General features: G+C 40.7%; 1 protein-coding gene and 3 non-coding genes across 5 annotated transcripts in view; all 4 read left to right on the forward strand.

Moving 5' to 3' along the window:
* The window catches only part of glra4a (glycine receptor, alpha 4a), a 60,486-nt gene that overhangs the window by 14,310 nt on the left and 22,224 nt on the right, over positions 1-23,952 (forward strand). The window lies entirely within an intron of this gene.
* Positions 8,531-8,641, forward strand: trnal-caa (transfer RNA leucine (anticodon CAA)). The gene is made up of 2 exons: positions 8,531-8,568; positions 8,596-8,641. It is a non-coding gene; the product is annotated as a tRNA-Leu (tRNA).
* On the forward strand, positions 9,527-9,637 carry trnal-caa (transfer RNA leucine (anticodon CAA)). The gene is made up of 2 exons: positions 9,527-9,564; positions 9,592-9,637. It is a non-coding gene; the product is annotated as a tRNA-Leu (tRNA).
* trnal-caa (transfer RNA leucine (anticodon CAA)) lies at positions 11,313-11,423 on the forward strand. The gene is made up of 2 exons: positions 11,313-11,350; positions 11,378-11,423. It is a non-coding gene; the product is annotated as a tRNA-Leu (tRNA).

The following is a 23,952-nucleotide window of genomic DNA, read 5'->3' on the forward strand; positions in this document are numbered from 1 at the left end:
TCAAACGAACGACTCGTTCATTGAACGTCACAGCACTTCAAGCGAGACCATTTCTCTTTTTTTTCATGGTAAATGTGAGATTATTGCGGGAATTATGCGCGCTTTTGGAAAATATGTGGCCCCTGCATAATCAGCGGCAAAAGGGTGATTTATGCGTGAATTCATGCGATCGCATAATCGCGTTTTTCTGGAGGGTCTAATAAAACATGAAAAATGCCAATATGCATGTAAGAATATTTACAATATGGCATGCAACACTGTTGAAAATCACCACTATTAATTAAAACCAGAAGCGCGTGTCAAGGTTCATGACCACAGTTATCTGTTTACAGTGCACTTCACAACTTTATGACCACGGTGACGCTGTGCATGTGATCACTGTATGAATTATCAAATCATATTGGTGTAATTTTGTTCACAATATTAAAATCGAAGTCATCAGATTTTTATTAGTGTGATCAAGCTCATATTAGGGAATGGAATTACCTTATTATGGGAATGTGATGGTATTATGAAGAAGACGTCATCGGATGAGAGATTTGTTTTTTTGTTCTGGGAAAAGTTTCGAATTAGGTTTTCTGAACCAATTGGATGTTTCCAGAGGCCTTCTGAAAATTGAAAGAATGTAAAAGAAAATTATGTGTAGATGATAGTAATTATTCACAAATAATGGCTTTGTCTTCTTGTTTAGATATCTCTTTATGACCCTAAATTATCATACAGTTGAACTGGAAACAGGTTGTCGGTATTTGTTGGACATGAGACTGGGCACGTTCATCATTTAAACATCTTACTGATCCAACATCCCGATCAGCGAGACATCGTGAAGATGATGAGGCAGCTATGTTTGAGAAGAGAAACATCTATAACATGGAGGAATGTGTTCCCTCTGAGACCAGGAATAGACAACACCACTGTCAAAAACTTTATGAGCTTCAGTGCACACTTGCATTGTTTTTAAGTCAATGTGGAACAGCATGGAAAAGTTGCCCTCGCTCCTCAGAACCAGATTATCCCTGTTTCAAGAGCAGTTGGGAGCCTTTCTCTGTGGAGGCTGCTGTTCCTCCAGTGTGTGTGGGTTTTCCCCTGGTACTCCGATTTCCTCCCACAGTCAGAAAATACGCATTCGAGGTGAACTCTGAAATTGCCCAGAGACTTGAAAGTAACTGACCTGCAGTCAGTTGGACTTGGCTCCTACACCCCGCGATCCTGAGTGGGATAAACAGCACAGCAGATCAATGGATCTTAGATCTGCACTGTGTTCATATTGTATAGACAGCCTCTGAATGTGCGTCTGAACGAAATGTTACCAGATACACAACAGAGCACCGAGCTCACTCGTGTGAAAGAAACTGAGAACAAGCTGCAGTGGAAATCCAATCCAAAACAACAAACAAGTTGTTCCTTCCCCTCCTCTTCCTCCATCTCACCAGCGCCGAAAGTCACACATGACCAGTGGAGCGTAAGCTGTCAACTGGTAAAGCGGGCTGAGAGTGTGGTTGAGGGGGGGGGGGATTACAGCTGTGGTCGTCAGATAACAGAGTGGCGCTGAGCATGTCCCTGCTCCGCAGCAGCATCCAACAGGGGTGGTCACCATCGACGGAGCAGGGGTGTGTTTGATTCCTCTGCAGATTCAAGGAGTTACAGTTGGACAGTAAGACTCATCTTAATCGCTCTCGATACTTGATGAAAAACCATGTATGGCTAAGCTTTCTGATTTCGAGGAGTTTCTGCAGATGGACATTTAACTGAGTTTCTATATGAAGTAAGTAATCTGTTCGCTGTTAAGTGGCCTGCAGAGCAGCTTCAAGGGTAAAGCACCACGGATCATGGACTGTATGTCCCTAAATGCCTCTGACCTCTGCTTCACTGGCACTCTCTTTTCTCCACACATTAGTGAGATGACTTGTTGTCCTTCACAGGTGAAGTGCAATATTAAACTGTAATGATATCACGGTATGCTGAAGGCACCAAAAAAAAAGGTTTTCTGAAAAATCGGAGCAGTCAAAGGCTTTGTCGCTAATCCTGCTGATATTAAAGATTGAACTGGTGCGCAGTGAGACCGATTTTAAAAGAAAGCAGCCGAGACTTCGACTCCACCAAACCTGGTTTCTAAAAATAATTGCTCTCTGCAGGTAACAACCAGCAGCAGAACTATAAAGCAAGCCCTATTTTGGAGGAGCAGTTAAGACATTTTTGGTCCTTACAGTCTTATTACTCCTTCGACTGTCATTTAAACACAAGCAAAAAAAAAAAAAAAAAACTCTCTTTGAATTCTGAGTGTAGTAGAACAAAAAAAATATATGGATTTCATTGAGTATACTGTTTGTACTTTGTCTACCCAGTGAGCATCCACAACAGAGCATATATTACTTACAATCTGAGCTACAATCTGAGTCCATATTAATGCATTTGACCATATACAAACATTTTAAATGAACTGTTCAACAGGCCACCCTCTGAAGAAGACCAGCCACTATTGTTACCTCTTAATCATGGGTGGACATGTATTCAAACATATTATCAGCGTGGCTTTGCACAAAATGTCAGGTTTCATTCTCTGGACGCAGTCTGAGCCATATTTATCACAAAGAAAATGTGAGTCCATTAGATGCTATCCAGAGGCTTTAATTAACTCCTCCCCTCTTTTCACGATGCAATCAATGGCCTGCCAGGCATCTGTCTTCTGCTGAAAGGACAAGTCTTGTTAGTGTGCTGTGGAAATTATGTGAGCTGGACCAGGCTGACAACTTTATAAACTTGACTTTGGAGGACTGTCATCACAACTTTCTGATTCACACACATGTTTAGAGTTTATATTTATAGTCAAACCAGTCTTAAACTACCATTTGAAAAATAAATATCTTAATGTTCATCCTGAAATTGAACTAAAATGTACTTGTTTTGAGGCAGGGGGGTCAAACACATTTCAGTTCAGGGGCCACATAAAGCTCAACTCCATGTTGAGTGGGACAAACAGGTAAAATAGTGCTGGAATAACCTCTCAATTTACTTTTTCTTTTGTTGTTGTGTGGAGTCCATTTATGATGAAAATATTTTCACAAAAGCAAACGATTACTACTACTACTTGACTAAGTTACTACAATGTGAACATACAATTTTATTGAAACTTTATGTTGCAAAATCCGATGAAATATATATAAAAAAACATCTCCAATATGTAGGTGTGATAGCATTATGCAAGTTATTGTCATGACCACGTTTAAGAAAAGTTTCACGACTTTCTATTTGCTATGACGTTCAACGGGCAAAAGAAATCTGTCTTTAAATCACACTGTAATTCACTTATTGAGTCAGATAGTTAAAATGCTTATTTCAAGGTCAGCCTGTGAATATTTCAAAGCCCTTGTCCCAAATGACGTCAAATTTGGGAGTCACATTGAGATTGGTTTAAAAAAAACTTGCACGTCGCAGTCAAGGAGGATGTGTTCTGATATTTTATTACGGCTCTTTGGAGGACGCGGCTTGGACGTTGGACTTGATGTACAAAAGATGTGCTTTTATCGTGATTTGGTGCCCAATGACGCAGGTTTAATTAGCTATGCTCTGCCATGCTCCGCTTGTGGTTATCTGAGGCCACACACTCAGCTCAGCGCCCTCTGACCTTCTCAAACAGGGCTGGAGACACACCTATTTAATATTTTGAATAGACACACCAAGGAGCATATTCTTTGTCCCTCCATTGTTCTCTATGTCCCCCTAAGACGTCTTCATCCTTTCCTAAATAGTGTTGCCTTCTCCTTGGATGTGAATTGTCAATGTTAAGTGATAAATGTGTTAAGGCACCAAGGGCTATTGTCGTCATCCGGTCCTCCTCTAATACCTCAGAAATTACTTGTTTTTCATTATTTTAATAATGTGTTTTTGCAGTGAAGGGCACATGACACTTTAACAAAACAAACCTAATTCTGAGGGATTTTCTCCCTTCCTATACAATGGAGTAATTAAATCCAACTGATAGGAAGACGTGAAGAAAACAGTCTATGTCAAACAGGATTAGTTCATACTCTGTCTGAACTTGCTTCTCAGTAACAGCCTGGAGGATTACCATACCCTTTGTTGTTTGGGGCGGGGACCTGCAAGACATGCAATGCATGTCCAGCACCCCAAGAGGCTCTTGTGAATAAGACATCATCCTGGAGAAAAGTACACAGAGCAAATGGAGCTGTGCCTGACTTGTATCTTGGACTCGAGCCTCTGAGGAAATCTCACCGAGCCGGTGTCTGTCTCGCCTGTGGGTTTCTCCAAATCTGTGAGAAAAGAAAACATTGGGGGACATTTGCGACTGCCGTCAGCTTTGTGGCGTCACAGACTTGTTTACTGAGACACAATCAGTAGTTTGAGAATGGCGACGTCACAACTGTTGTTGACTCAGGCTGTAGTTAATGGCTCCACTATTAATGTGCAGACAGGAACTGCTTTGGCTTGCAGCACATATGGACGCACATTACAAAATGACGAACAGCCTGAATGTGTTTCTAAATATGCTTTTACCATTTGGCAAAACAATCTCACCTCGAGCTTTATTGCAGAAAGTGTCTGTTATGGAACTGTTGATCATTCAAATTGCCTTCGTCAGCAGGCTGAGTTTGCTCAGGCACAATAAAACTGTAGTTTCCTCTTTTTTCTTCTTCGGGTAATGATTGTGAGATTTGATCAAAACTTCATAAATGCCACTTAATGGCTCCTGAGATTGTTTTGTCACCTACTGACCCAACAAATTCTGTGGCTCGGGTCTCTTTTTCCAGGGTTACTGTGATGCTGGCTGCCAGCATCCTTTTCACTTTATCTGAATATGTATCTTACGTTAGATTTTTCATTTCTCATCCAATGCAGTAAAATGTATGGGATGTTCCTGGATGACTCATTTCCTTGCCAGTGAAACTCAAAGTTTAATACAGACTAATAGGAAAGTGCTGAGACAACTGTCATGATTCTGCACAACTTATTGTTAGGCGTTTGAAAACACTGCATCCAAAATGCATTATGCTTATACGGCCTTTAATTACATTCTTCAACAACGAAACTACAAAATTCAAAAGTTTTAAAACGCCCCAGGCATTCATTGCAATTCAAGTCCTTAAAGTCCAATGAAAAGCTTGCCAGAACTACATTAAGAAAAAGAACAAGATGGTAAGCTTGAAAACATTTGGTATTCAGTACAATCTCGAGACAAAGCAACCTCCAAGTACCACACTTGTGAGAACTTCTGCAACAGAGTTGGGAAGAACTTTCTGAAGACAATTTGATTTTCATTGTTGAAAGGAAGCCACAAGTGTGTTCAGCTGTTATATCTGCCAAATCTGACTTCTTTGATGAGGCAAAAGTTGAGAATGCATTTTGGTTTATACATTACTATATTTTGTCATACTTTTTTTTTGCCTTGCATGCTTTAATATCTGATTGCAATGAGACATTAAACTGAATGATAGGCAATAAAAATACTGGAAAAAGTGGGGTGTTGTAAAACTTTTAGATGGTTCCATTTCATGTTCTGGCGTCATGTAGTTTTCAAGCCCAATGTATCAACTCAATGACAGTAAACTGAATAAGTGGAACAGATCTTGTGAGTTCACTGTCATGAGGAAAAGCTGTATTTTCCTTTTCCCAGACCAGATCTGAAACAGGTCTGAGTGTGGCTAGTTAGTACTGCAAGCAGCAGCAAAGTGTACATGTCTTCTATTTATTTCCAAAATGAACGTTTTAGCAAACCACACTAGTTTAGCGAGAGAATATCTCTTTTTTTCCCATTTTTATAACAGCGAATAACTCTGGCACGAGACTACTGAGTGATGGAGTTGTAACCCATGGATACCTCCAACATAGATAAAACACTGACCGGCTAATATGGTCATCTACAGCAGTCATATACTGCTATAAAGTACTGTTCATCTCAAAGCTCTTTCCTGTCCATCCATACACAAAGGCGTGCACACACAAATGCCCCCGCACAGTTGACATTTTAGATTTCCTCCAAGATCAATAAATTATTCATCTAATCTATATAGCATAATGTAATTACAAGTGTTACAGTGGGTAAAATTAATCTGAGTAATAACCCAAGTGTGCTTGAACTGTTCAATCTGTATGTTCGCAAAAAGAGATTAAAACCAGACGCTGACTTTTGACAAGGTGAAATTCAACATTGGGAGCTTGACTAAAATGAAAACCTGGCGTTTCGCATTTCATTTTTCGGTTTCTTCCTCTCTGGGGGTGAGTCATAAAATCAAATCTGTTGCAGACCTAGCTCCATGGTGGTTTCTTCATGTTTGTTCCAGCCAGCTGCTTCATCAAGCAAAACAGGCCAACGGCAATGCCTACAATCCCTCTTCCTCACTGTCATGTCCAAAAGATGGGTCATGCAGAGTGCACGCCCTGTTTGTGCAGAAGTACTTTGTGTTTTTTCTTTCTGTGGGGCAGTACATGTTCTCGCCTCTCCTGAGCTAAAACCTTATTCACTTTGAAGATGGACCGCAAACACCCCTGTAGCTTTTATGTTTTTATTCAAGGCCCAGGTGGACCATTCCTGCAGCCAGATGTACACCGACTCATGGAACTTGCCTCTGGCTTTATCATGTCGTTCTTTTAATGCAGCGGCTGAAACTGCTGTGGTCCCTGGGGGAAAGTAAGAAGGCCTCCAAATCTTGCACTCCCCACATGCTGCAACTGTTAGAAGTTAATATCCATGAGCATGAGTAAAGTCAGAAATATGGAGCAACTAGGAGCTAATACCACATATAGCATTGCATAAGCGGCTTAAAGCAGTTAGCAGATAGCTAATGAAAGAAAAAGATTATGGTAGCTGGAAATGAGCTTGGGATAGCAGGACAACAAGCATATGCTATCAGAGGATGTGATTTATACCGAGACTGACGGCAGTAGACACTTCCATCCATATTCATATAGGCGCAGGTAGCAAATGGAAGGCATTAATCATCACTGTAAAGCAGTTTACAGCCTCTAATTACATGTTCACTGTACATAGTTATAGGCTTCTGTGAGAATCCAGCTGGAGAGATTTCCCACTGGCCTTTAAATCCAGAGAATGATGGGAGAAAGAGATGTCTGGCAACACAAAGGCAAACATATGGAGGCATACACAGTGACGAAACCCTGTTTTTATATGCTAAAGCGATATACATGCACACACTTTCTTCTGCTTTTTTTTTATGTCTTGCAATTACCGTTCAAGTTTGGATCTAGAACTCTGCTTATACCTTTCTGATCAATGCATCTGATACCTCGAATGTGGTACATGTGGAGGATTAAAGAGATAAAATGTCATGTTTGATCATCTTGTTTATACCAACCAAACAGGAACCGTTCAGCGTGCACCAAGGCTCATAATGATATGACATGTGCATATAGGAAACATGCATTTGTGAAAAGTCTACTGTATGAGAATAAAGCTGCAGTTCATTTCAAGTTCCAAAGAACGCACATTAAAGCAATCTTTTGCAGTCAGTATCTTCCCTTCTTTATTTCAGGAATACTGCTAGCTCTGTTTCACAGAGACTGACAGGAGGCAATCCACGCTGATATCAGATCCTAGACGTGAAAAAGGTGTCCTGAATACAGAGCAGTGGCTTGAAGAGACACTTGGCAGGATGGGTAGGTCTGAGGATAGTCTCTGTTAGATTCCTCTCCCTTAGGGGGAAGGCTGAGGTCAACTCCTCAGGTTTATCACATAGATTGCAATTTTACCTTCCACTGTTTGAATCCTTGGGGTTCTTTGATTCAGCTTTGGAGGTAATCAACAACACCTGAATGCTAAAAATCCTATAATCATTTCAACACTTTGACTTTTACATCCACAGTTGATTGCCAATGGTCAGTCGAAAACAAGAGTGCAGTTGAACAGTTCATTTGAGTCATGGCTGACTCACATGTAAGTCATAACTGGAGGATCATGCTGAGAAAGCACTTCTTACACCATCTTCAGCTTTATAATGGTGGTCAGAAAAAAAGATAAGATAAGAGGCCCCCTCTTCAGTGTTGCTCACAATTAGTAGTTGTTCACCTAAATTTTGGTTTTTCACACTCGCTGGATTCTTTTGGGGTTTTTTTTTTTTTTTTCAAACCAAACAAAATATTTTCCTACGCATGTTTATTACAAACTATTCATTGGATAATGACACTATTTGAAAATCCCACGGCTCCATCCTGAAATCATCTATCCATCCGATCGTCTTCTGATTTATCCAACTGAATCTGGACAGCGAGCAAATTTATCATCATGCCAAATGAAAGAGACAACACAATCACATCCATGAGCAATGTCCAGTGAAGTATGAGTGTTGGAGGAAATGAAAATACCCAGAGAAATCCAACACGTGCACATGAAGAAAATTCCAATCTAACAACTAAACGGCTTGACTAAAACCAGGGTACTCTCCCTGTGAGACAAGAGCATCTTTCACAACACCACCATGGTAGAAAATATACCTCCCACGCCTTGGTACCTCCTGCAAAGTATGTTTTGCCGGGTTCTTGTACAATGTGTAACATTGTCAGAATGGCCGAGTGGTCTAAGGCGCCAGACTCAAGGTAGAAGCCCTTCCTCATAATTGGGACTTCTGGTCTCCAAATGGAGGCGTGGGTTCAAATCCCACTTCTGACAGTGCTTTTTTTTCCTCTGTAAGTAGACATAAACATTGTATATGATCACAAACCAGTGCCCCTCAGAGACGTAGGCCACATGTTCTTTCATTGTCAGTGTCGACACTTTCCTCATTTGCTTTTCGTCGATGAGAACAATAGACTCATTGGTTCGAAACCAAAAATTATCACTTTTTTTCAGACCATTTTGTCAGAGCTGAGCATAAAAAGATGTGCAAAAACATTTTTGAAACTCAGAAAAAATATATCTATACGTTGATAGTCTTTTTGTTCTTTGGTGATCAGAGAACTGCAACATAAATGTGACCACTGTCTCACAATGAACCAGTAGCAGCCGGTGGCACGGGGCGCAGGTGGTGGGAGAGCTTGTTTTGTCTGCCCACACCGCCAGCCACAGGCGGTGCGGTGTTAATTCACTTCCGCATTGACGGGAGTGCTCGTTTCCACACCCGCGCATTCCAAACAACACAACAGGTAGGCAACGATTATTCTTAAAAAACTGGTTTCTTCAACACTGCCCGCCTGGAATGCGCGGGTATGGAAATGGCGTTAATTCACTTCCGCCAATGCGGAAGTGAATTAACGCCGCACCGCCCGCTGCTGACGGTGTAGGCGAACGAAACAAGCTCTCCCACCACCTGCGCCTCGCTCCACCGGCCGCTACTGCAAGGAACCCAGGTTTGCAATAAGAGCACAACAAAAATGAGTGGCCTAGAACTCACTGAACTTCATAGTTAGGCTAATTAACAGAGAACATGTGATTAATATCTCCTGATCCTCGAAACTTCATGTATGTTTTTCGATGGTTGTTGTGTGATTCCTTCTTGAAATACGGTTTTGCTAAAGACCAGGTACGTTCTCTGTATGTGAACAATGTAAGTATGTGGTCAGGATGGCCGAGTGGTCTAAGGCGCCAGACTCAAGGTGAATGTCCTTCCTAGTTAATGGGACTTCTGGTCTCCAGAAGGAGGCGTGGGTTCAAATCCCACTCCTGACAAAAATGATTTTCACACCTGTCAAACAATCTCTCTGCAGACAAATGTGTTCCTTTCTTGATTTGTTGGCCACATGTTCTTTAGGCATCAGGCATTAACTTCTTGTGGATTTGCTTCTGTCTTAGACCGTCAAGCACAATAGTCTTTGATTTGAAGGCCAGAAAATATCAGTCTGTTTTAGGTTCCTTTTTTATGGGTTGCTACTGTGACATCTGATGGTAGAAACATACCTCCTTCTCCTTGGTACCTCCTGCAGTGCATGTTTTGGCAGGCTGTTGTGCGATTCCTTCTTCCTGACAGAGAAGGTAATGTTGAAGCAAAGAAAATGTATCTTCTTATGATTCCAAGAGCAAGCAACATTGTCAGAATGGCTGAGTGCTCTAAAGGCATCGGACTTGAAGCGAAACTCCCTCCTCATTAATGGAATGTCTGGTTTCCAAATAGAGGCATATTTTCAAATCCAACTTCTGGCAGTGCTTTTCTGCTCTGAAAGTATAACTGACTTGTGGTGACAGGATGACTTTTGCAACAACACATCATTAGTAGGGTAAAACTAATCTGTCTCCTGACGGTCTAACCCCAGCTCACGTTCCCTATTGGTGAGCAATTCAATATTTAGTGAATTCTGCTTCGCAATGATAGAATTGCCAACATCGAAGTATCAAAAAGCGACGTCGTGATGAACGCTCGACCGCCGCAAGCCAGTTATCCCTGATAACCAACAGCTATCTCTTGGAGATGTAGGCCATGTGTTCTTTCATGTTGGCGTGGACACCTTCCTCATTTGTTTCTCGCCAAGTACAACAATAGACTCATTGGTTTGATATCAGCGAAGGATCACTTTATTTTAAGACCATTTTGTAAGAGCCAAGCATTAAAAAGATATTCAAAAACAGTTTTGGATCCAAAAACATACCGTTATATGTTGATAGTCTTTTGGTTCTTTGGTTATGATCAGAGATCTGCAACAAAAATGTGACCACTGTCTCAGAATGAACTCATGTTTGCAATAAGAGAACAACAAAAATGAGTGGCCTGGAACTTTTCAAACTGGCCAATAAAACAAAAAAAATCTAAGCAACATCTCGTGGTCTGAGACACTTCATGCCACACATGCTTTTGACAGGTTGTTGTGTGAGTCCTTCTTGACAGGCAAGGTTTGAATGAAGATGAGATATGTTCCTCTATGTCAAACTGAAACATCTTGGTTTGTAGGCCACTTCTTCAGACTTCAACCATGAACACCTCACTGGCTTTTAACTCAGCCTGAGACTCCGCCCTTGGTTTTTTAATGTTTGTCTCTTTTTTGTTGTTTGTTTTGTGTTCTTTGCTCTTAATGTGTTTTACTCTTGCACTTGCACTTATATATAGATTTGTGTCTTTGTACAGCTCTTTGTGCCAACTTTAGTTGTTTTTAAAGTGCTATATAAATAAAGTTGAGTTGAGTTCTTCTATCTTGGATCGTACAGCATAAAAGTCTTTGATTTGAAACCCACATCATTCTGTTTTAGGTAAATTTTGTGGCTGACGGATAAAAAACATGCCCCTCACATATTGGTACCTCCTGTGAAGCAAGTTTCAGCAGGTTGTCGTGCGATGCCTTCTTCCTGACAGAGAAGATCACGTTGAAGCAAACGAAATGTATCTTTATATTTGTCCAAGCACATATGTGACATTGTCAGGATGGCCGAGTGGTCTAAGGCGCCAGACTCAAGGTGATGCTCCTTCCACATTGTGGGGATTTCTGGTCTCCAAGTGGAGGCGTGGGTTCAAATCCCACTCCTGACATTGCTTTGCTCCTCTGTAAGTAGACATAAAACCTTGTTTATGATCGCCAACACCAATCCCTTGGAGATGTAGGATGTATGTTCTTTAATTGTTAGTCTCAATACCCTCTGCATTAGCTTCTCACTGAGTAGAACAGTGGGCTCATTGGTTTGATAAGAACAAAGGGCCTGCCAGAGAAGGGGAAGGGGCACAAGGCTCACCACACCCCAAGGAGCCAAGCCCAACCCCAACACAAAGCAGAGCCCAGCTTCCCCACCCTGGCTCAGCCACATCCCGGACCAGGAAGACTGGAGGACCGGAGGCACAGCCATCTCCCCAGACCTGGTCAACCAGCACCCCTGCCCCCATACATCTGACCCTACATGCCACCTCAGACACTCTGAATATACACGCACACACCCACGTGAATATACACACACCCGTGCACACACTCACTAGAGCGGCACAATGACGAATCGCAGTAAAATCCCCGACGGTCAGTCACTCACAAACTTAACATGGCATTTTTAAGCATTGTTTACATGACAGTGTTCCAGCTTCACTGAAAACACAACTTTTTGAAAATGTTTGGCCTTCATCTTTATGTAGACACCAGAAAAACGCTTCTACTTTGCAAGCGCTTCACGGTTGTAGAATGTAGTTCTTGTGGACATTCTTAGTCGATGTCCATATTCTCCCAGGACTTGTATTATAGTGGAGAGTCACCCATAATAGCAATACAACTTCATCATCCATCCTTACCGATGTCTTTTTATTCACCGTTGTTCATATTGATAGTAAATCAAGTAAAAATACATTTTATTTCAATAGTGCCTTCTAAAACACTCAAGGTCACTTTACAGAGTAAAGCAAATCAAAAACAGCAAATGATAGTAACATAATTAAAACATTCAGTGCATTTACAGTGTGAAAACAGTTTGAAACAGATGGGTGTTGAGTTTGAATTTGAAGAAACATAAAAAGTCAATGTTCCGGATGTCTGGTGGGAGTGAGTTCCAGAGCTGCGGAGCAGAATGACAGAAATCTCAGTTCTCCATGGTGCTGAGATGAGCGGAGTCGACCGTTGGGTGGAGGGAGAAGGAAGACCTGAGGGAGCGAGAGGGGGTGGCAATATGGATGAGATCAGACAGATGGGGGGGAGAGGTTGTGGATGGCTTTGAAGGTAAACAGGAGGATTGTGAGGAAAGTGATTCTGTATTTGACCGGGGAGCCAGTGATGCTGTTGGAGGACGAAGGTGATGTGATGAAAGGATGGGGTTCTGAGAAGATGCGGGCGGCAGAGTTCTGGACCAATTGGAGCTTATGGAGGGATTTGTGAGGGACACCAAAGATGAGTGCATTACAATAATCGATACAGGAGGTGACGAGGCTGTGCACAAGGATAGCGGTGTGAGCGGGGAGAGAGGCAGAGACGATGAATGTGTTGTAAATGGAAGTATGCTGACCGGGTTATATTAAAGATGTGAGAGTAGAAAGAAAGCTGTTGAGGATGACACTCAGACTCTTCATCTGTACTGTTCTCTACGCTCGCGCGCGTGCGTGCGTGTGTGTGTGTGTGTGTGTTTGTTTTCATTACAACAACAATCAAAAGCACCAACTCTTGTCCTGACATGCTGGCAACATTGTTTTCAGCGTTTCTACCGTTTGCATGTAAATGGACGTCATTTTCAATACTTTGCTGCATAAACACAAAAGGTTTCTGAAGCGAAATTGCAAAAAAGATGTTTTAACCTGAAACGTCATCTTGAAAACGGGGCCTTAGACTGACCTAAGGTACCAATCGCCTCATATATGTCACAATTTTGGTCTAAAAAGAGTCCCAATAAGCCATACACTGTAGATTGTTGTAGAGGTATGTCACATATGTTCAACTAATTGACGTAGTCCAGAGTGCTCATGGGAATACTTTCTTAATTTCACTTAGATAAAATTAAGGATGTGGTTTAAAAGTCACATTGTCTTTGAGTTATGCTGAAGCATACCAGCCCGCTTGACTGAGATGTACTCTATTTGGTCCTCATGAGCTTTATAAACATGGGACTGAGGGAAACACCTTGCAACTGCAGACACCATCAGTTGAGGATGCTGCAGACTAAGATGCACAGCTACAGTCCTGATAGGATCCTCATTTGACAGTTCCCATGGATATTACCTTTTAGTAAATATTTACGCACTTGACATTTATCTGCTTGTACATGAAAGGGGGATTAAGTGTTTCATATTAAGATTGTGGATTCCCAAGTTCTGACGGATGTTTTTTTCCTGAGCTGGCTCAAAGTATGATTTGAGCAGATAAATAGATTGAAAGATGATTATATGTCATGTTAAGATCATTTTGGAGTTACACTACAATGTATTTAAGTGTTAAAGATGAGCTTAGGCTACATGGGAAAAGCCTTGGGTGCTAGTTCCAGTTCAACATGAACATAAATCTGTCATCAAGCCTCAGTTCATTGTGTTCTTGTCATTACGGTGGCACAAGCCTGGAAACATCATCCCCGCTGCGAGCTCGAGAGATGTCAAGGCTCACTACCACAAAATTAAAGATTGAATTAGAAATTAGTAGGCATGAACGATGGCGTAAAGTTGTAGTCTGAGTTAATATGGAATAATCTAAATTACTGTATGAAACCTCTGGGTTTCCATTCCGTACAGCTAAATATACTACTATTAACATTGGCTGAGGTTGAACTAATTATGATTTACTTCAAAACACAACATCAAAGATAACACCCTGTACAAATAGTTCAAAGATATGCAAGCTTGTAAACACCATAGCACCATAATATCTAGTGGGAATGAGGGTTTCACCACTGCTTAACATGCTTCAAATGTGGCAACAACCTTTATTCTTCTTTTCTTTTATCGCCATGTATGAAACTAGCAAGGGCAGCTAAAGCAGTATATTCTGAATATTATTTTTGTGCAGCTGTTTTTATACAGTGAATGCAAACAACTGAACTGCATCAGGAAACTGTTTCAAAGAGGAACTTAAAGAGCATGCCGACTCGTGAATTTGACAGTCGTTGCTGTTCTTATGAAGTTTAAATGTAAAGTCAAATTGATTCAGAAAGTGAATAGCTTCTGTTTACCACAGACATTCAGTATTGCCAGGAAAATACTCAAAACACATGACGTGAGCGCATTGTTGCACTGAAAATCAACTTTTCATACTTGTTATTAATATTAAGTAAGACACAGCATCTATACTAATAACAGTATTAATCCTGGCTGCCAATAGTTTCTTCTTTGATACTGAGGGTCCGAGAAATACCATAGCCTTTTGATTTTGAAATGATAATCTGACAGGATTCTACAAACCGGCAGATTTAAATTTTGATATAAGCTCTTAATATGTGCACTAATGTGTTTAACTGCATCCATCAGACAGTTCCACACAATAATAACGCAGCACTGCAAACTGCTTAATCTGTCACCAACCTTTCCAATAACCGTGATCGGGCTTGTGCCGTGTTCGGAGATGACAGATCTGAGTACCTTCTCTTTATTTAGGCACCTTTGTAGTAATCAAATTAATGGGCCAGAAATGAAAATCTGAGATATGGTTCTCAGAAAAGATGTTAGCACTCATTTGTTCAGATTGTCAGATGGCTACGGCAGAGTCCATCCTGATAAAAGTGTTTGTTGTACAGGTAACTTACACAATCAAGACACAAAATGTGAAATAGCTAATCACATTTTCTGTGCCTCGAACCAGTAATTTCATCAATTTTTTTTTTTACACGTTACAAAAAGTGAAATCTTCCCAGGTGCTGCAGATCATCAACACCAGATTGAAAACACACAGCTTCATTCATCACATACCAGAGAAAATGGTCTTGTGGTGAGACGTGTTCATTCAAGCTAAAGACTTCATCTCTGACCATTCTGCTGCAGAGAGCAGTGCACTGGATACTCACACCACCACTGCAATAAATCAGCTAGTAAGGGACCCTCAGGTAGGCTTAAGCTGGAGCTGTGCAGTGGAGAAGTGGACGGGAAAGAAAGTGGAGAACATTTACTTATGCATAGATCGATAAATACTGAATAGTACCAGAGGAGTTCTTTCACTTGTGTGTTATTTAAAAGTATCGGGAGAATTTTATGAGAGAGAGAGAAAAAAATTTACCAATAAACTTCAGTGCTCAGTTTGGGAAATCCTTTGGAAATGTTGCATTCATATCTAAACATCGGTATGTCATTTTTTTTTAAAACAAAGTCTTTGATCACATACTTCAAGACTTCATAAAGACATCTGCATAATGTCAGGTGTTTTCAGGCGGAGGTCATTTTCCAGGAAACAGTGACTGAAAAATTCAAGAGTAATTTCAAATCCATCCATCTTTTACTTATCTGCATAGAATATGCATGTATGCCCTGCAGGTTTCTCTCATGACACCATAAACCCAACTGAGCGGTTTTAGTAATACTTCTCACAAAGGGGATCCCAGTAATGAATGTTTAATCTGTCCAGTGTTCTTTTTTTTTATCCTTCAATTCAGCCCTGTAAAATGGTCATATTTTCTCAACACTATCGAGTGAACTAATGTGTTTTGTCACAAAGTTAGCCCTGCATCTTTTTCAGCCTCTTTGTCTTTATTTCAGTGGGTTTCCTTTCTTTGCTGCATCTGAAGCTGTCATTTATCTCTTTTCTCTGTCCATCCAGAGATGGTTGACCAAGTGAGATTAAGTGAACAGCTCTGTACTGTAGGACGCTCCGTGTGTGTGTGTGTGTGTGTGTGTGTGTGTGTGTGTGTGTGTTTCCATACCTGGAGGTGTCACAGTGCTGGACTGGCAGTGGTCATGTCAGTGAAGATGAATGTGCAAGGTTAAATTGCAGTGTGCTTCGAATCTCATTCACCAATGAGCCAATTGATCAAAACGGGACAGCAGTCGCCATCGGCCATCATATACAGTAGTGTGAAGACAGAGGCTCTACAGGTCATTACGGACAAAGAATGACATGTGATTGTGTTACCATAAAGCCTGCCATGCTTGGTTGTATTTTGACAAAATGGCTGTCAACGTCATGAATGAAGTCACATGGTTTTGTTGGCCTGAAAAAGAAAGTTTTGTCAATTGTCAGAATAATGCTTAGAGCTCAAGTGGATGTCGAGGGCAATTTGGAAAGTTGGAAATGAGTGAAATGTGTCTGAACAGGCAGAGAGCAGTTTTCTAGTTTTACTGTTATGCTAATGGGAGTAGAAATGTAGCATGTTCATGTATGGGTGTCTAATGGTCCTGATTTTCCCCAGTGCTTCCTTGTAGGAAGCCAAAGAAGAGCCATACTGTGAAATGATGTGCTTATCTGATCATCAGCTTCTTAATTAAAAAACAATTAAGAGAATATGTTTGCACCCGATGGCAAGAATCTAATTTCCTGCGAATTACATGTAATTTGAAATTTTAGCTTTCAGATCTGTAGCTCAACACTGAGATCACGCAGATTAGCATCTAATAAGAGAACCAATCAAGCATTCTTTTTAGTTGAGCCATGATGGTTGATATGGCTGCATTTACTGTGCACTCTCATCTCGATGTAACGTTCGTTGACGACCTGCTCTACTTCTTGAGTCACAGAGGCTTTATGTTCTGAGACAAATGCAGTGAATTTGGCAGACGTAAAGAATTGCTGGTCTCTCGCTGACCTTGCCTCTCTACCCACCTCGCCCTGCTCATTCCATTTATGTCGTTATATATTTAAGCCATATGTGGCATACACACACTGACAGCGCTGGCCTTTTTTTTTTCCTTTTCACGGTATGTGCTTCGCTCTTCCGTGTAACCAAATGATGCACTTCACTTAAAGCAAGAACGACTGTTAAAATTGTTCTGCTTCTTATTCTTTGAACTATATTCAGTCATCAAATTTTAATGTAAAATATGATTTACGTGCCTTTTATATCAGCATCCAAACAGTTATTTCATAAATTGTATCACTATTGGAGACTTGTTCTTAAGTCTTAAAGCGATACTTCAACATTTTGGCGAATTGGCCCATTTAGCGCAATTCCTCAGTCATTTGGAACAGCATACTTACTTTTTTTGTGAGGGCGAGCTATTATTTATTCAGAGGTGAGTCGGGGAAGGTTTTCGGGACGGACACAATGGAAGTGGATGGTATTTTTGTTCCCCCTCGTCAAACTCATCAAATACACAATCCAACAACCCCAAAACACTTTGGTGGACACGTTATAACTCACTACGCTATGAAATATTAATGCAAAATTACGAGATTGAGTTGTTTTTGCAAAGATTGCTAAGACGGAACTACTTACTAAATATGGCATCTGGGCGTAGTGATTTCAAAAGAAAAAGTAGTTCCCAGTATTTGCTTCAGTGTTGTAACGCTACAATATTATTTGTTGGTGTTCCACAGCATAGTGAATGTGCGGATTATAACGTGTCCACCAAAGTGTTTTGGGGTTGTTGGATTTTGTATTTGATGAGTTTGACGAGGGGAAACAAAAATACCATCCACTTCCATTGTGTCCGTCCCGAAAACCTTCCCCGACTCGCCTCTGAATAAACAATAGCTCGCCCTCACAAAAAAAGTAAGTATGCTGTTCCAAATGACTAAGGAATTGCGCTAAATGGGCCAATTTGCCAAAATGTTGAAGTATCGCTTTAATGATTAAAACGTGCAAAAAGGATTGAGACGCAAAGGAAAAAGTTAACAAAAAGCTCTTTTAAATCCACAATAAAAAAGGTTTTTTGTTCAAGTCCTTGAGGTCACTCTGGGAAAACGTGTTTTAAGATGTATGTCTTATGTACAGTTAAAGTAAAACTTTATTAAAGCATGAAATTATTCACCTTATTTAGGTGAAGTGAAAAATGCTACGCTGACAGTATTCAAATAACCTAGACTGTAAATGCACTGCTATTAAATTAATCAACTGGTTCTTATTTCATAAAAATGCTACTTTAAAGAATTTAACTTAGAGTTTGATAAAGTATTTGTATTTAATTTTGATTTCATGTAAGAATAGGGCAACATAATATGTATGTTGAATAAATCTGTAAGATTTTCAGCTGTAGTGATGGCTCTTATGGGCTCAGGATGGCCAGCACGTCCAAGAACAAGAAATGAACAGCCCGGAGTCTTGCAGAGCTCTCCCATTTATTCTTTACACCAGGACACAGTGGCAGCATCTCCCCTCCACAAACAACAGGCGACCTCGGGGTGTGTGTGTGTGCAAACCCCTTAAATACCCCGGGACTAAACCACCCCACCAAAATGCAGAGGGCTGTGCCCAATTACATCAGTTACTGGATTTGTGGTATTTACAATTAAGTATTCTATTTACATCATTCAACATTCACTCTCTACAACAACAAATAGTCCTGTCCTCTCCATCTTAAGTAATACATTTAAGTTCCCTTAAAATCATACATTGCAGATCCCCCAAGTGAAACCTCCCCTCTCTTGGGCTCCACTTGGGTCAGTCCAATCAGGGTGATGTGCAGCTGGCCTGCACTCACATGGGCGCGCCTCCATGCCAGTGCCCCAGCCAATCACCTCAAAGAAAGAGAACTGGTGAGAAGTCAACACAAACAAATGGATGTGAAAACTAAATAAGGATCCAATCTTCAGTTAACACAAAACCATCTGTAAAAGAAATGCAATGTATAAACCCAAATGAACAACTAAATAAATGTGTGAAGACAGAAACTAAATGAAAATGTACATAATAGAATGTGGGTGGCAGAATACACCTGATTAGTGAGAGAAGGCTTCCAGCTTCCTCACAAAATCCTTTCTCTATAATACCCGTATGGTGGTGTAGTACAGATCACTCTTGCTTTAGAGGGAAAATCTACTTGAAACAGGAAGTTTGCATGTTCTCCATATGCAGTCATTGTTTTTGTTGTTGTTGTTGTTGTTTTTTTATGTATCTTTTTTAAAAGCCCTCCAAAAATTCTAAGCCATGCAGTTGTGGTTAATCTAAATATTTCAAGTCAAAGTTGATGTAACTTTGTGTACTTGCCTCTCTCTTTGCCTTTGCCGTGATGGACTGGACCTGTCAGGGGTGTGTGTACCCGCCTTTGCATATAATCAGTTGATTTTTGGTTCAGCAAAGCGGTTGAGAAGACGAGGATATTGTTGTTCTCTCTATATAGGAAAAGAGACCTTTTCTGTGAATATCTCAGTAGTGAATGCATGGTGTAACTTAAGATTGAACAACGTAACCACGGCCCTTCTCTTACTCTAACGCCATGACTGCCTTCTTTATTTCATCATATTTCCTGTGGACATCACCGAGCTTTGTCTTCCCTCTCTCTGTGTCCATTTTCCGTGCCTTCATTTATTCCAACGAGAGTCACAAGAGGACTGGAGATTATCCCTGGCAACATTAGACATGCAAGTCGGGTCAACAGTCCAACACCGAGAGATGCAATCAGTCCTATTCAGAGGGACCAATTTACCCGACATTCTTGACTGTTGGTTTTGAAGTTGGGGGAAAAAAGGTTCAGAGACAGGATGCAAACTCCACAGAGACAGTACTCATCATCTCATGTTCTGGAGTTGACAGTACTAAACCACTTATCTCTCTCACTTCAAGGTAAATATACCACTACACATGCTAAAAAGACTGAAACACATATTCTACATTTGATACAGCTGCACACTGGCTCTGCAGAGATGACCAAGCATGGATATTATAAAAAAAAAAGCCAGACTCCAACAAACGACCATTAAACACATTAAAAGCAATGCATTGTCTATAATTAGAGACAAAGCAGCTTTCACAAAGAAGTGTTTTATTTTTTCTGTGAGAAACAAGGCAGCCATGGCCAGTACCAGCTCTCGTCTCTGCGTCTGCTGAAAATTAATGACAACATGTTGTTTTTCTGGATCGTTGGTCATGTGTGCACATGGTTAGACTGGTCTTTTGATCAAAATTAATGGCTGACTGGATTTTTCTTGTTTCAGGCCAGGTGGAGTGGAACAGTAATGAAATGCTGACTAGCTTTTCAGATTAGCTCCACATACAGTTGGCTCCTATGGTTGATCTGCTGACAGCACAGTCCTGACAGGTTTGTCATAACAATGCTTCCCTTTCGTAGATGTCGGCTGGCGCAGGCTCGGGTTTGTGCACTGTGTTATGAATAACTGCCAAACGAAATCTTTCCAAAATAGAAATACTGAATGTTTAAGTCTGTAATTGGTTTGCACAGGCAGGTCCAAGGATTAAAGCCTTAGTTTTCATATCTACAGAGCTCTCTCCTTTGAGAGTTTCAAGAAGCAAAAAGGAAATAAATTGTTAATGAAAGCAATAAAGATGCATATTTAAATCGTCTGGCATACTTGAATAGCACTTATCAGAAGCATTCTTATATCCATCTGTTTCCCCTGTTCCTAAATGTGTATGTGCATGCCATTGTACTTCGGTTTTGATTCGGCTTTGCCTTCAGTACCAGAAAAGCCACTTGCTGACAAGAGGATGGCAGTCAAAACTTAATTGAAAGGAAAGAAAGAGTTGTTCCGTATTCTCCACAGCAGTCTGGCACTGATGCTGCAATGAAAGAGATGCAAGGGGAAGCAAAAGGTCAGGCTAATTAAATGTCAGCAAAGAGCATCTTAATAATTGAGTCATTCCGACAAAGAACCACATAATTTAGATTTGAAGGGTTCTGAGGAGCCTCTCTCGGCCTCACTTGTAGCTTTGCCATGAATGGGCACCACAAACATGCTAATGTTAACAGGGACTGTTGTTTACAGTGACCGATGGCGAGATTTCTCATTGGTGATGCACCACCTATTTCAGAGTCAGAGCTCATTTTTAAGTATATTTCCATGCATCCACTCTGGTTTATCCATTTGGAGACAATCCAATTTAACGATATGCACAAACAGAGACAGGAAACAGACAACCATGCGCATGCATATTCACAACTTTGGGCAATTTTAAAGTTCTCCATCAAGCTAAGTTGTACGTTTTTGGGCTGTGCGTAGAACGGGGAGTACGCTTGCATGAACAGACAGAACACGAAAACTCTGCACAGACTTGAATCGGTTTCAGTTTAAATGGAAGCCATTTGCATCGTTTGCAGTCTGATCTGCAGTAACTGCGTGGTCATACCTTTGTCTGTCAAGAACAAGAACAAGAACTTCAAAGTTTAATATGAAACCAGCAAAAACATCTATGTGTATACATTTCAATACACATTGATTACATATTACTTGTAAAATTAGGGCATATTGTAGAATTTCCCCAAAACATTAGATCAGTGACAGATAAGGAGAAAGCAGCCCAATTCATGGGATTGTGCAATATAAGAAGATACTTTGTTTTGCTGCATTAGGACTGGTGTTGTGGGCTTAGGGCTGGGCGATATAGCAAAAAAAATGATCACGATTTTTTTTTTCATATCATTCAATCTCGATTAAAATCACGATATGCTATATTGTTTTTAAACCAGTTTTAAAGCATCTGCACTGAAAACTAGAACTATAGAATAGTTTAACATTTTATTAACAAACCAAGCAAATAGCAATGCAAATTAAATAATATAAACATAGAAAAATATAAGCACAATCTCACTTAACAGTGCAGTAAATGGGAAAAAAAGTCTAGCACCAAGACAATAAAATCCTGCGATGCACCGTTTTTTCAGTAAAAGAGAAGAACTGAACGATCGTTAGTTAAAGTGTGACAGTTTACAGCCCTGAGGATTTTTGTTGCTATAAAAGATTAAAAAACTAAAGAAACCGCCTGGGGATAATGAAGGTGCTTTAGAATGTAAACATTATTTTCAAGTTATGATGCTAAATATGCTGCTGCCATCATTAATGCTTGCATCAAATGTACAAAATTTAAATAATCTAGATTGGACAGATTAGATTTAAAATGTAACGGTGCAAAACTACAATAATATAAAAAAATAGACAAAATTAATCATTTTTCTCCTCTTACAATGTTGCTCGTATGGTGCAGTGGCCTGAAAAGACAGCACTGGCTACGTTTATGTGCAGTCAATATTCATGTTAAGATAAATATTCTGGTTTCTGAAACATTTGGAATAACCCCAGGGAGATCCTCATTCAGACCACAGCCACAGGCGACGCCATGACTGCAATTGCACTTCATGCCACTAGGTGTGCTGTTTGCATGTTCAACCTTATTTTACACAGACACCACAGAAGAAGACCGGCGCCGCAGCCGCTGCAGGCTCTCTCTGCATGTTGTTAGAAACAGAGCGTTAGCGGCAAGAAGTGGTGATATGTTCAATGATGCGATGCACCGTCATTTTCAGTAAAAGAGAAGAACTGAACGATCGTTAGTTAAACTGTATCACAAGTAGTTCCTGGACTCAAAAGACCAGATTCTTTGCGGATCGGTGTGCTAGCAGCGGTGAGCTAGCAGCGGTGCGGGTGGAGCAGCCTGTCCTGTCAGCAGCAGCCTCATCTTCAAAGGATAACGCCAATACATGGCTGACTTCATCTGCTTCGCTGCTCCACGTTCAGCTCCATCTCTGTTTACTTCTCAGACAAACTTGCAGGCGGAAGTTGAGCAGGAAAAAGTCGACTGTGTCACGCACATTTCTGCCATGTCTGATCGAGTAAATGTGCTCACAGCTGATCACCGTGATCGACTGGAAATTAATCGCGATTACCAATCACGATCATATAATCGCCCAGGCCTATGTGGGCTTATGCATTTGTGAAGTGACTTTTGCATTTCCATGCCCTCTTGTGGGCCTCTGTAGTTGGGCATGAATATTCCTAAATGTAATGTTGTCGAAGTCAAATAAATGCAAACATTAGCACTGATAATTAGCACAGATCTACAAAAAAAGACTGACAGATGAAGAGAAGGTTTTTTGTCAGGTCATCAGCCCGACCCGACAAAGACCCGATCATCCCTACTTTGCACACGCAGTGTATGAGGAAAATTGTGCCCGATCAGTCTCAGAAAGTGTCAGAGACCATTTTTATAGCTGAAGGGGTGAAAATATGCAATTTTTTTCTTTGTTATTCAGCATCAGCAAGCAGAAATGACTCACACTGCTCCACAGATCCAGGCTGTATTTCACCAGAGTGTGAAGTGGAAGTCTCCTTCTTGATTAATAGTTTTGACTTCGCAGCACTGACTCATGTATGTACAGTATAAGAATAAGTGTTGAACCTTGTCTTATGGACTGGGCACACTGTGCACTGCAGAGACCGAGTGCCTCAACTGTAATTAACCCCTTTATCCTGAAAGAAATGTCAACTAATGGAGCCTTTCCTGCAGTCATTACAAGCCATATCAAAAAGCATTCATCAGTCACTGCCAGCACAAAGACTCAATATTGAAATTATTCACAATCATTTGTCTTCAAATGCTTGTGGCCTCCTGTGAGAGAAGATCACACTTTAGGCCAAACAGGATGTTTTATTGTTCCGTGCTTGCGGTTGTGAAAGCGGCACAACCCAGGAGAGATCGTTTGTTATCAGTGGCTTACTGCGAGTCAGAGTGTGGCCATCAATCCATCTCCCCATGCACCTGTGTGTGTTTGTAGGTGTGTGTGTGTGTGTGTGTGT

The sequence above is a fragment of the Salarias fasciatus genome, chromosome 2 (genome assembly GCF_902148845.1).
Source record: "Salarias fasciatus chromosome 2, fSalaFa1.1, whole genome shotgun sequence".
Classification (NCBI taxonomy): domain Eukaryota; kingdom Metazoa; phylum Chordata; class Actinopteri; order Blenniiformes; family Blenniidae; genus Salarias; species Salarias fasciatus.